This window comes from Ctenopharyngodon idella, chromosome 20, assembly GCF_019924925.1.
Source record: "Ctenopharyngodon idella isolate HZGC_01 chromosome 20, HZGC01, whole genome shotgun sequence".
Classification (NCBI taxonomy): Eukaryota; Metazoa; Chordata; class Actinopteri; order Cypriniformes; family Xenocyprididae; genus Ctenopharyngodon; species Ctenopharyngodon idella.
In genome coordinates this window covers 26,287,883-26,301,992 of record NC_067239.1, presented here as the reverse complement: position 1 = coordinate 26,301,992, position 14,110 = coordinate 26,287,883, and the positions used below count along the sequence as shown (strand labels likewise).

General features: G+C 38.3%; 1 long non-coding RNA gene across 1 annotated transcript; it reads right to left on the bottom strand.

The window, feature by feature from the left end:
* Positions 1-613: 613 nt before the first annotated feature.
* Positions 614-13,998, bottom strand: LOC127502390 (uncharacterized). Its single transcript, XR_007926850.1, has 4 exons — positions 13,659-13,998; positions 5,828-6,036; positions 2,521-2,562; positions 614-1,794 (listed from the first exon to the last, which is right to left on the bottom strand). It is a non-coding gene; the product is annotated as an uncharacterized LOC127502390 (long non-coding RNA).
* Between the last annotated feature and the right edge of the window lie 112 nt (positions 13,999-14,110).

Genomic DNA, 14,110 nt, shown 5'->3' with positions numbered 1-14,110 from the left:
CCTTTCATACATAAATAACCTTTCATTCATTATTTACTTAAAAAGTTTGTTTTAGTCAATGACATCCATGCTTGTCTTCGTGGGATGCATACATTTTAGTAGGTGTCTGCGGGACGCAGACAGATCCTTCTCGAATTTTCCGGCAATCCATGTTTTCACTGTTATATGGTAGGAGGCGCTATTACGCACCTTCTGTTGCTGCATCCCAATTTGCCTACTTATACTAAGCCCTAAAAGTGTGTACTGTTTTTGTGAAGAAAAAGTACATACTTTTGAGTGTGTAGCAGAAGAGAAGGCAAGCTTCAGGACATACTACTTTGTGTCACGGAGTCACAGCCAGCACCGTCGTCACCAGATCTTCACGCTCCACCCACTCGTTCACAATCCCCCGAGTTTTGATCACCTGCACACTTAAAAGACGCTCACTCCCTGCACTCAGTGTCTGGTCTCGTCAGACTTACATGGACAGCTTACCTGATACTTACCAGCGTCTTCCCGTGTCTTCCTCCCATCGTCTTCTGTCTCCAGTCATCTGCCCCTCGCCGTATTCCAAACCTGCAAAAGAGATCTCTCATTATCTTCAGCTAAGTGACTGTTTCAAAGTGCTTGTTCATCTACTCACCTGCATTCAACTATCCCTGTGTTCGTGCCTCTGTCTTAATAAACATCTGTGTACACTTACCCATCTGCCTCCGTCTGTGTCCTGACACTTTGTCATAATTGCATCTTTAACGCTGGCACGTTTTGCTGGATTTTCTTCACATAGCAGCAAAATCGACTTAAAATACTCCATCATTTTTTGTCATACAGATACAAGTAATACATCAATTGAAACTACAGAATGTCTACTTTTATTTGCGTGCACTCACAGTAAAAACAAAATGTTAAATAAAGAAAACTAACATGATGCGTGATCTGTCGTCTCTGCCATGGTTTCAGCTAAAAACTTTCTTTACTGTTCTACTGAAGAAAAAAGTAATCTTGAATGGCCTGAGGGTAAGTAAACTAACAGCAAATTTTAATTTTTAGGTGAACTATCCCTTTAATGCATGCTAGCTGAATAAAAGTATTAATTTCTTAAAAAGAAAATCTCTTACTGACCACAAACATTTGAACATGTAAATACATTAATGTGGTACACATGTTATTATTGGCCAGGATTAAAATGCAATGCATATGGAATAAAGGATCCCTGTCTTTCCACCATGATAAAGAGGCTGAAGTCCCTGATGTGCATCAGAGGGCTTTTCTACTATCGTAATACTATCACAGTCACTGGATTGTGAAAGCATGAAGCTCATTGGCCAGTGAGGATTGGCCAGATCTCCATGCAGCAATGCAGTCACTGAGCATCGAGCCTTGTAATTATCCTGACAGACAAAACGCTGTCACAATCAATTCCATTATCAGTCAGCAAGAACGCACTGTAGAGCATTCACGCTCCACCCAGTGGAAGAGAGGCCATCTTCATTAACACAAAAAAGCACACTCATTCGCTAGGTGAGACACGTTTACGCAGCAAACTGAGCAGCAGCATGCCTGTGGGGGTCGACGGGAGAGGTTGTTAAAGCCTCTGAGCATGTCTGAACTCCCATTGCTGGCAAAAGTCAGTGCACATTGTGGGCCTCTTTAGATCGTAATACAAAAAAGCTGCAGGGCATTTCTCAGAGCCGGCCTGAATCTGCTTCAGATAATGATCTCAGGCCTCATCAGAGTAGGAGATTCAACCAACACAACCACTGAAAACAAGTCCTTTGTTTTGAGGACATTGTGTCATTGGGTTTTCTTTCAGTGCTGTAGGGGAGAACAGAGAAACTTCTTACTGCTTTTTGTTCATTTGTTTTAAGAAAATGCTTAGCATAAAACTTATAATATAAATTAATATAAATAACTTAAATGAGTCAGATACATTTAAATGGGACCTATAATGTCCCTTTTACAAGATGTAATATAAGTCTCTGGTGTCCCCAGAATGTGTCTGAAAAGTTTCAGCTCAAAATACCCCACAGATCAATTATTATAGCTTGTCAAATTTGCCCCTATTTGGGTGTGAGAAAAAACACACCATTTTTGTGTGTCCCTTTAAATGCAAATGAGCTGCTAAGCTGAAGAGGGCGGAGCTTTAACAGCTCACGCTTTGGTTGCTCAACAACAACAAAGCTGGAGAATCTCACGCAGCTAAAATGACACTGTTGGACACTGATGGAGAGACTCAGGAAGAAGTTTTAGAATGTATCTGGACGTTTCTGAACGGTTAGTGGATACATTTATGTAGTTGCTGTGGAGCTGATTCGACTCATTGACTAGCATGTGCCGTCATGTTAATCTTTTGTACAAATCCAGCGTTGAATTGACCCTCGTTTGTGAAGCAGTTCGGTGTAAAATGACGGCACTGAAACAACACTCTACTACAACAACTCTTCCTCTTATCTAAAGCAGCCCAACATGGCCTCGCCCCCTTTGTTGTGTTCCCAGGGGGCTAGGGTTTATGTAAATTTTAGGGTTAGTGATGTCACCAACCTGGGAAGAAGTTCGTTTGTTGTAGTCCTTAAAAAGCGATTTCTGTAAAAGAAAATATCTCCCTTCATATGCATCATAACTTTGCAGATGTTGTTTATGCTCAAACAGCAACATTACACACTAACTAAAGTTAAAAAAGTCAAATCATAATCAAGGGCCCCTAGAAGAACACAAAGTTTATATAGTTTTCAGGTTTTGTGTCTTGTACTTGCGAGTCATTTTAAGCTGTGGAGCTTAAAGATTTACACTGGAATATGACATTTAGATGATTTTTGCAAGAACTAGTATGGGTAGCTATGATTAACATTCCAGCGACATGCAGAGTGCAAATTAAACAAAATAATCCAATAATGTAATAATCCCAAAGACAGACGTCCCCCGAGTGAAAAATAAGCCTAGAATAATGGACAGGCCTGTTCTAAAAATGGCTGCTGTCGTCTTTGTGTGCCTTACGACCTTATTTAAATTCTCCACAGCTTCTTTTCTGGAAAGAATGTCATGCACACACTAATTCATGCGTAAATCTGTGAGAAAATTACACAGATGTTTTTTGTTGCTACTAACACATGCTCCGCCATCTGCGGTTGTGTCTGCTTAAAGTATTACAGCGTAATCATGAATGAAATACACAGTTCATATGTTGATTTCAAAATAAGCCTCTTTAGATCAAGGTTTGTCTGCCTGGAAGCAGGTTCATGCCAAGTTAGTCTTGCACTTGGAGCTTTTTTGGAGCATATGCTTTCAATTTACTGAACAAACTAATTCAAATACAGGCTATGATGACTGTACATTATCCTGCCTTGTTACCAAATAAATAAATAAAAAAAATATACATACTGTTGAATACAATTGACCTAACAACAAGCCGAACAACAGTGCAAAAAATATTCATGTATTATTTTTAATCTGAAAACTTCTACTTCTATAGACTCAGAATTGCAAAAATGGAATCATTCAGGGATGTAAATCATTTAATTCCTTATGATTCCCATCTCTACTCATATGTCATATTGAGTATTACTAGCTGATGTGTCTGCTTTGCATTCACAGTATGACTGAAGACTGAATGTAATTTCTTGGCTGGATTATGACTGACAGACAGAAATGAGTGGCACACATCTTATCTTCATTTCGCTGGCGAGGGAGAGATGCTGACACACTGGATTTTGCAAATGAGCCACTGATACATTCCTAATCGTTTTTTGCTTAATTCGAGTCGGACTCGGCCGGTCGGGTGCAGCAGATAATGGCAAATTGCAGACATTCTTAATAGACTTACAGAGTTTTGATTTCAGGGAAAATTCAAATCCATTAACTTTAACACAGTCTTTCGCATCAACCTCCGAAGAGAATCACGTAGATGAGGGTGAGGAAGGTTAAAAAACAATGAATCTAGATGCTCATGACACAACCAAACCATCACAAATACCCTGAATAATTGAATTACAATTAAACATACTAATCATTGTGATTATGGTAATTTCAAGATCTAAATGAGGGCTGTCATTGTAATTATGTCCATTTTGTGAAGCATTTTATGAGTCTGTTTCCTTAGGACGGTTGCACGCAGGCAAAGATAATAAATCTAATCTAATCAAAAGAATGATATATGTTGGGAGCAGCAGGGAAGATTTTATATAAGTCACTGAATTTAAATGCAAATGGGACAAATCGGTGCAAAACAAAAAGGTGTATGAGTCAAATAATAAGGCAGTTTATTTCCTCCTGGAACTGTGCACTGTGCTAAGCAAGAAATGAAACTATTGTTTCTTTTGTCATCGCCATCATTTCACAGACTATAAATTAAATCCTCCTCCCTGGTTTTCCTCTGCTTCCTCTGTTTAAAGAGAATAAATGGAGGAAAGTTTTTCTGAGAAATAAATGTATTCTTAATTATCCTTTCTCGGAGCGCACATGCACATTTCTGTGCGTTTTTTTTTTTTTCTTTTTACAAAGGGGCCATTTTCTACACTTTTGCAGCATATTCTAGCAATCAGCCACTTATTGAATTAATATATGTACCTTAAAGTGAACTTCACCAATTTTCAACCTGCTTTGTATTGTTTCAGTGTTGGTAGTATGTGTAAATGAACAATTTGTTCTCCATGTTACCTGGACCAAGAAATTCACATTTATTTGTCAGCAAAAGTCCTTTCGTGAAAACTACAGATTATACTTCTGCATTTTTGTATCCTGACAGACAGTCGGATCGGCAGAGGGTTATTAACAGAACAGTTATTGTAAGGGTAGGTTTATCACTGAAATGTTGATTACAAACACTGGAGGTTTTTCAGATTTTCCATCACTATGTTCTCTCCAAATCAACACCATTATGACTAAAAGTTTGCTAAGAAGTATTTCCTATTAAAGCAAATTTGACTTTGGTAAGCGTATCCAGCAGTTGGGAGTGGCCTTGGATGGCAAATTGCCCAGTACAAGACAACAGGCCTTTTCTCTGTTTTCTTTAGTCAGGTAGCACCAATGTCAATTTTTCACCCCCACTTTTCTACTGTATAGGCATATTTTGCCATTGGTGAAGTACCCCTTTTGTAGTTTTGCGTGACTATTTTCTGTTCACTAAAATGTATCGCACTTGACCCTGTTCTAAAAGAACGGAATAAGGCCTGGGCCTGATGTACAGGCCAAAAGTGATTTCTGGAGGGATATGTGTTTTTAATGACTCTACAAGTTCAATTAAACCATCAAAATAAGAGGAAAGTATTTTATATTTTTTAAATATTTTAAATATGATGGAAGAACAAAACAATAAACTTGGTAAAGGTATTTATCTGACAAAATGATTTGGCAAAAAAGGCAAACTACAGCTACAGATCTTATTTTACTTTGCAAAAATGTATAACAATAATAATAATAATAATATTCGAATAAAGGGTGAAGATGTCAATTCCTAGGCCGGAGGTCCACTTATAATGTTTTATTTCTACACAATTTTGATTCCAAAGTAAATTAATTTTGTTTGAAGGATATTTAGTTATTTTAAGTTTAAAATAATCAAAAATACAGATTAAGAATTTTTTTTTACCACAGGATAATGCTGACAAAAAAGGGACTAGATATTTAGGTACAGATACTAGATACAGTTTTTCATTGGTATATTCAAGTACGTCTCATCCTCTATCAGGTCAGATCAGGAAGATCAAATACTGCATGCTAGAGTAATGAACCGGTATACAGAGTAAATACTGAGTGACAGCCATAGACGCGCTTGCAAAGACCACACACGGGTCACTCGAGGTCAGTTTGTTTGTTTGTATATGGGGAAGTGTTCCGAATATGGCACTCTTACCATGAAAAGAGCGTCATCCCAAATGAAATTTCATTTCCGTCACACATTCTTCCTGTGTCAATCACCTCCAGAGTCATTCATGCTCTGCCCTGCCAGTGCTTTGTGTCAGAAGGTAAGCCATTCCAGGAGGAGATGAGGTGAAGAGACAGTTTGATGGTGAAGCATTTCTTTCTGAGTGATGACACAATGTTGAAAAAGTTTTCAGTTCTCTGCCAAAGAAAGGACACAGATTAGGACAGAACAGTCAAAGGTGAATCTAAAATCATTTCCTGAAGTATTGCCATACCTAAGAGCTCCTGTGAAAGAGGGTTTTGACCTAGTTAATAACATTGGAGGCCAACGAATGACACTTAAAAGTTGTTTAGAGTCACATCAAGTCCTGTCGACCTGTCATCTTCTGTCGCAGTGTCTGTTGTGTTTTTGACAGAATATGTGTAAGAAACAGTTCTTTCTGGTTCTCAAATCTGACTGAGAGCCATGCAATATTCCAGTGATAACAGCACTCCTACCTTTTCACCGTTTGTATCACTCCGCTTGAAGCGACTGTCATGGCAGCTGAGCAAATCCACCATAATTTTTAAAAATACTACACTTGTCATACCATGAATTGTCATTTTAAGAGTTTTTTTTTAGGCGAGAATGTAGTTGTTTAGACCTGAAATATGTGGCTCATATTTAATCATAGTGCCTATTTTACAATTAGTTTAGACGTTTTCGGAGATGTGAGCTCCAGGCCGTCAGCGGCTGTTCAGTGCTTGTGTACACGCTAAGAACAGCTTAATCTCGGCCAGTGCTTCGGGGATTTGCCGCTGGCTCTTACAGTGGTTAAACATGAGATATAATTCATTTTGGGTACATAAAACGGGCAATCTTTCATCTTATTAATCTATTACTTGTTCCTGAGCAAATTGAATTGGGCTATGTTAAATTTAATAATTTTATATTAAGGCTATATTGAACTTGCATCCTGTAGAGCGCTGTTTTTGTACGTTTGACTGAATTGTAGAATTGTTATATATATATATATATATATATATATATATATATATATATATATATAGTATGGGTAAAAAAAAAAAAATAAACATCTTCGAAATATATGTGATTATGCAGAAGAAAGAAAGTTACACAGGTTTGGAAGAACATAAGGGTGAGTAAATGATTTATTTTTGGATGGATTATGACTATCAACTGCTTGATATTCATAGTCAAAGTTCAATGTTTTAAATTCACATTTTAATACGGTGGCCTTTGTTGCCTTCAGATCTTCCGCACCGAATTAATGGCACAGTACTCAAACCCCAAATAGAACCATGAAATTTAAGTTAAAGAATATAAAGGCTTTTACTCTCCCTTCGGCCAGAAACGAGATGGATTGCATCGCATGGTCCTCTTATGAGAACGTTCCATGCTGAAGCCATTTAAGTGTGACCAAATTTAAAAGGAAACTCTGCTGTGACCGGTCTTCCATTAGGGCACTTTTGGATTTCCAATAAAGGCTTCTAAATGTTTCAGTATTGGCTGATTCTGGGACATAATCACTGATTTTAATTAAAAGCTGTGAATGTGCATCGACGTGTGCACACATTGAGCCTGCTGAAAAGCTATTTAAAAATCCTAATGGAATTCATCATTTTCTTCATTTGCAAACGGCTCCAACAAGGGATGAGCAGCTTTGCGTGAACACTTCATCATTCTGTGTGATTGTTTGACAACAGGCCTCTGCCTTCTGTTAGCTGAATCACCAGCAGTCTGCACTGAATACAGATGCCTGCCGGTGATTCTACACTTTAGAATAACTGCGAACAGCATGACCGTTTATAAACTGTTCACCATGAAGTTGAGCATAGAACCAAATGTTGAGTTATAGGACTTAAAATCCCAGGTTAAAGTCACCTTTCACCCTGAGTATAGAAACATTTCCCACTTAACCACATGATAGTATAAAATTAAAGCAACACTATGTAGTTTTTCGACCTTAAAATAATGTTAAAATTATTTCAGAGGCAGAGCAACTCTTATTCTGACGAATTCTACTGCCGCTGCTACCTGAGCAGCTACAACCACACTCTGCAAGCTTCGTGTTCGGGTCGGTACACAAGAGTGTGACCTGCTTTACGGCATATGTCACATATTTTACTCGTAACCTGGGTGGAGTTAGCCAACAGCTAACTATAAAATGAAACAATCTAATTTGCAAGTCTCAAAACCAACGCCATGGCTACTTTACCTGGTCAGTGGACATGGTTTCCAAACGAGGTTTCTGCATTTGCTGGTTTCGTCAGCTTAGTCAACAAATTCACGAATATTGCACTGCCCACGGGGAAGCTTATACAGCGACAGTATTTACGACACTGGTAACAGACAATTGTGCTTATCAACCACATGGGGGAACCGTGAGCAAATGTTCCATGGTGTTGCTTTAAAGGGTTAGTTCACCCAAAAAAGAAAATTCTGTCATTAATTACTCACCCTCATGTCGTTCTACACCCGTAAGGCTTTCATTCATCTTCGAATCACAAATTAAGATATTTTTAATAAAATCCGATGGCTCAGTGAGGCCTCCATTGCCCTCAAGATAATTAACACTTTCAGATGCCCAGAAAGCTACTAAAGACATATTTAAAACAGTTCATGTGACTACAGTGGTTCAACCTTAATGTTATGAAGTGACAAAAAAACAAAATAATGACATTATTCAACAATATCTAGTGATGGACGATTTCAAAGCACTGCTTCATGAAGCGTCGAAGCTTTACAAATCTTCTGTTTTGAATCAGTGGTTGGGAGCGTGTATCAAACTGCCAAAGTCACGCCCCCCAGTGGTGAACCATTAAAATTTCGAAACACTTATGACGTAACGAAGCCTCGATTACTGAAATCATGTGACTTTGGCAGTTTGATACACGCTCCGAACCACTGATTCAAAACAAAAGATTCATAAAGCTTCGAAGTGTTTACGTCCGAACTCCGGCTCAGTATTGGCCAAAGCTGTACACGTGAGCAGCACGACGCATGCGTGTGATGCTAACGCAGGAGCCAGCCAATAACGAGTTGGCATTCGGACGTAGTACACGGAAGCCTGCATTGTGCTTACTGCGTCAACTGCGTAACGAGACAACAGCTTCAAAGACTGACAATGGCAATAGAGCTGGCAGACTATTTATCCTCCGTCTTCCTGTATCCATCATGAATTCCCTCTGGTACAACTAATTATGGACTCAAAAACACATCAATAACCCTGACAGGTGACCTTCTTCTATTTGATATCCGAAAGGGAAAATAAATCAAATCCAAATTACAGTGCGATTGCGCTCTCAGGGGACAGCTGGCCCCGTGCTGTGTTTATAGTGATGCAGTCGTTGTCCATGTGAGAGGATGATAAAAGCATCAGGGCCAGAAGAGGCCATAAAATATGAACGCACACTGTGTACTTCACCCGCATTTATGGAAACACATTCAACAGGCCAAATCTCCTATCCTAGATTTACCTGTGTGACATTGTAAATCCTCTAAAATGATGTACATGTAACACAAATTTAAGCTACAGTACGCTTACTCTGACAGCAATTTTATTGCTGGAGGTCACAGGTTGCTGTGCTGTAGGCGTTCCTGCCGCTGGATGTGCAACTGGCCAATGCTTTTTAAAACATCATAAATGAGATGTATTGCCAGTGAGAAGAAGATGTCATTATGTCAGCTAATTTTCATGCAGCTAAAATGAATACTGTACTCTGCAGGGGGAAGCATTTGAATATACATTGCAGCATAGCATAATACATCACATCATAAACAAGATGATTATCAATGCACGAGTCAAACTCACGCAGATTGTTGACAATTTCTGTCTGGCATGTTCATTTTTTTTATCATATGCCTACTTGTGGGGAGAGACAAATCATATAGAACAGTGAAATCACTCACAGCAACATGAACTCCTCCATCTGGCTGATGCTTAGTTGCAGTATCTCGCAGGATACATACAAATTACATCAGCTCCAGCGTCTTCACTCCTATTGATCGACGCGAAGCGGAGCCTCGAGTACACTAGCCTCGAGTACCTTATTGTTTTTATAAAACCACACAATACAAATATTAAAGACAAAAATATGTAACAATGCAACTTTCATGAAGTAAACTTTCACTAAAGCCTTCCTTCCTGACCACAAAGAGCAACAGAAGTTACATTATTACGCCATTAGATGGCGGCAAAAACTGTCTTTATGAGCGTGTCAGTCAGTAGCGAAGTCTTTTATATTGAAAAGACTGAATTGTTGTGAACACGGAACAAGACGCAACTGACAAATGCTTTGACTCGCACTGTCAGTCACGGGAAAACCCCTTAACTGTTAAAAGGACAAGATAATACATCGGACATTTAAACAGTTTTTATTTATTTATTTATTAAGATTTTTTATTATGAACATAGGACTGACCTGAAGGAAAACGCTAAATCTGAATGCAGGTAGTAAACTCCTCGATCTTTTTCTCACAATACTCTTCTACATAATACAGTAAGCTTCAATGAACAATATCAATTGAGAACATACAGTTTACTTGCTAAGAGTGGTTGCTAAGGGTGCCAAACTCCATTATTTATAATAATAATTAATAATTTTTTACATTTGTATAGTGCTTTTCTAGGTACTCAAAGCGCTTTACATTATGGAAGGGGGAATTTCCTCAGCCACCACCAATGTGCAGCATCCACCTGGATGATGCAACGGCAGCCATATTGCACCAAAACGCCCAAACGCCCAAGAGAGTCAGGACCTCAGTTTAATGTCTCATCCGAAGGACATTGCTTTGTCCTTTAAAAAGTAGTAATCTTAAAAGTTTATATGAGAATAGAATAAAAATAAAAAAACAAAAGGAATTAAGGAAAGCTCTGATACCATAGGTTTTCCTTTTGGGCGACACCACAAAATCAAATTTCCTACAACCTGTGGAACCTGTAACTGGTTGCCCATCCTTGTTGTGGAACATTGTGGACTATTTTGTTCTTAGTGTGTGAAATCCTCTTGAAGAGATTGACTTGGTTACTTGAAATTCAGTAGATGTTTTAAAACCTGCACCTTTTGTGCTATGAGGTCAGATTCTCCCCGCTATGCTACCACCATCTGTGCACTCGATTTGAAGACAGACAGATACTATAAAAAAGCGATATATTTCTAAATCTATTGCTTCTGACTTCTTCTCTAAAACCCATTTCCCAAGTCTGTCAGGTATTCATATTGAAAAGCAAGCTTGATGATGAATTTCAAAGTCCCAGAACGCAAGATGAAGCTGTAGAACATATCAGCAAGGATTTGGCTTGGATTGCAAAGAGTATTGCGGTTGAAAGTCAGGGCTGCTGTGAATCCTGATAACTGACTGGGCTCGACTCTCACTGACAGCACAGATGTTGGATAGATCTGCTAGTCAGGGTAAATAAAAATGCACTTTGCACTTTTAATGATATTAAAGGGGACCTTTTGTGCGCTTTTACAAAGTGTTGATTTTGTTTTTGGGGTCTACTAGAATAGGTTTTCATGGATGAATGTTCACATATTTTAAATTTTTTTGCATCACCTCTTTTCCCAGTCTGTCCGTAACGCTCTGTTTAGCTGCTGTCTCTATGAAGCCTCTATGAAAATATACCAATCAACCAATCAGATTTGAGGGACAAGTTTACCATTTATGTCAAGTTTAAGCCCTGGGTATACTTCGTTTTTTTTTATGCATACGCCAGTGTACGCGCACATTCGAATGCACAGCCATGGAAAGTATACTTTATTTGACTCATACATAAGCAATAAGGTACGAGAGGCTGTGCTGTATCGTGAATAAGTCACGGCTGACTCACGGCTGCAACCCCTTCAGCCGTGACTTATTCACGATACAGCACTAGCCTTGAGTACCTTATTGCTTTTATAAAATGGTTACCACACAGTACAAATATTAAAGCCAAAAATATGTATTAATGCAACTTTTGTGAAGTAAACTTTAACTAAAAGCCTTCCTTCCGCCGGAAAAAAATAGTCCCTGACCGTGAACAGCAACAGAAGTTACATTATAACTTCTGTTAACCGCCATTAGATGGCAGCAAAGACTGTCTTTATGAGTGTGTCAGTCAGTAGCGAAGACTTTTATATTGAAAAGACTGAATTGTTGTGAACACGGAACAAGACGCAACTGACAAATGCTTTGACTAGCGCTGTCAGTCACGGGAAAACACCTTAACTGTTAAAAGGACAAGATAACACATCGGACATTTAAGCAGATTTTTTATTATGAACATAGGACTGACCTGAAGGAAAATGCTAAATCTGAATGCAGGTAATAAACTCGCTCACTCAATCTCTTTCTCACAATACTCTTCTACATAATACAGTAAGCTTCAATGAACAATATCAATTGAGAACATACAGTTTACGTTGCTAAGAGTTGTTGCTAAGGGTGTTGTGTAGTGATACACAGAACCGTTGGCAGAAGCGGTCATAGTTGTGTTTTATTGTGAATAAAGCACAGATATTGATGCCTCGATTGTCACTGTAGCTTGCATGCGTTCTGGTCTGTTCTGTTTACGAAGTTTTTCTTTGACTACCTTGTGAATCGACACCCCCAGGGCACGGTTGCCACCTTGTGGATAGACTAATTACTGCAACAACGAAAAAAATTAAATGCGCATATGCAACCTGCGCGTGGTCACAAAAAAAAACGGCAGTGCACGCACAGTTCGCGCATACTCTTCTGATGACGAAATTCGCGTCACGCGCACTGTATGCTGACCCTCGCATACACGTAAAAAGTGAATACTTTGGGCTTTAGGCTTACAACCAGGGGTTGATACTTCTACATCAGTGTTATTCACCTATTATTTCCCTCTAATTTTAGGAATAACTTATGAGTAGGGCTAGGTTTAAGGGTAGGGATATGGTTAGGATTAAATTTTTGAACAGGAATGTTGTTCCAGGACCAACAAACATGCTGACCCATCAAACTCGGCAAAATCAGGATGTGCATAAAGCCCCTCCTTCTGAAAATGTAACATTCCAAGAAGAGCTCAGAATCAGTGCTGCTTACTAATATAGAGAAAACTCCCTTTGGAGTGACTTTGTGCTTTGTAACTTGGCAGACCTTATTCATGCTCAAACAGCAACATCAAACACTTAAGAAAGTTGAAAATGTAAAAAAAAAGAAGAAAAAAGAAAAAGTATAATAGGTCCTCTTTAAGAAACACAGAAAGAGATTGTATGAGTTTTGTTGTTTTTTTTTAAGTTCTGGATACTGTACATACTTCCGTAAAAGCTCATAGATCTTCAAGATGCAAATTGTGTTCAGTAAAGATTTTGTGGGAGTGTTTGCACTGTTACCTGATTTGCATAATTCCTTCAGAGCACTATAAAACAATGCAAATAAACAGTGCTATCAGCAGGCACAGTTCATTCCTAGTAAATTCTCCCCTCGGTTTGTCTTTTTCCAAGCGTCAGACTGAAAATCATTCATCTTTAGACAGTGTTCACCATAATTAGTGTTTCTCTCACTCCAACCCGGCACTTTTTTCTCCAGCGATCTTTCATGTAGTGTATGGTCTTGGGTGACAAAACTTGCAGAGAGATTAATTAGTTTGAATGAATCAGTGGGCTTTGGAGGGGGTGTGAAGACTTCGACCCATAAAAAATACATTCAGCTGTTCAATATCTGCTTTCAAGGCAGGAGCAGTCAGGAAAGAGCAAGAGCTTCAAAGCTTTGTTTTACACAGTTACACAATCGTTGCTTTGTTTGCACCACTTGCAGTCAAATATCATTTCATTTTCTTAGCAAAAAATACAGAATGAATTCTACTCACTGGATATGATAATGTTTTCCATTTAAACAACATCCATTTTGTTTGTGGATCAATCTTGAATGTTCATCAGCTCCCATTCTCTTATTGAAAGATCTTGAAATGTGTGAATCTTGCACTGCCAAAAAAAAGAAAAGAAAAAAAGTTAATTAGTAATTTCTTTACAAGTATCTAAAAGTCTTTGAAACAAGATTACTTTTCTTAAGAAGCCACACTGCATAAGATATTAATTAGATGTTGTATGATGCTATGGAATGCTTGCTTCTTAAAAGCCTACAGTACATGGCAAATGTATATGTTTTTGCATTCATAAATAAGTTCACAGACTGCATTCATAAATACGTATTTTCAACACTTCCGACTGAGTTCAATGCTAACGATTTTTTTTAATCTTCATACTAAAAAAAGCATTTAAGCAAGTAAATAAATATTGTAATATAAATAATAAAAACATT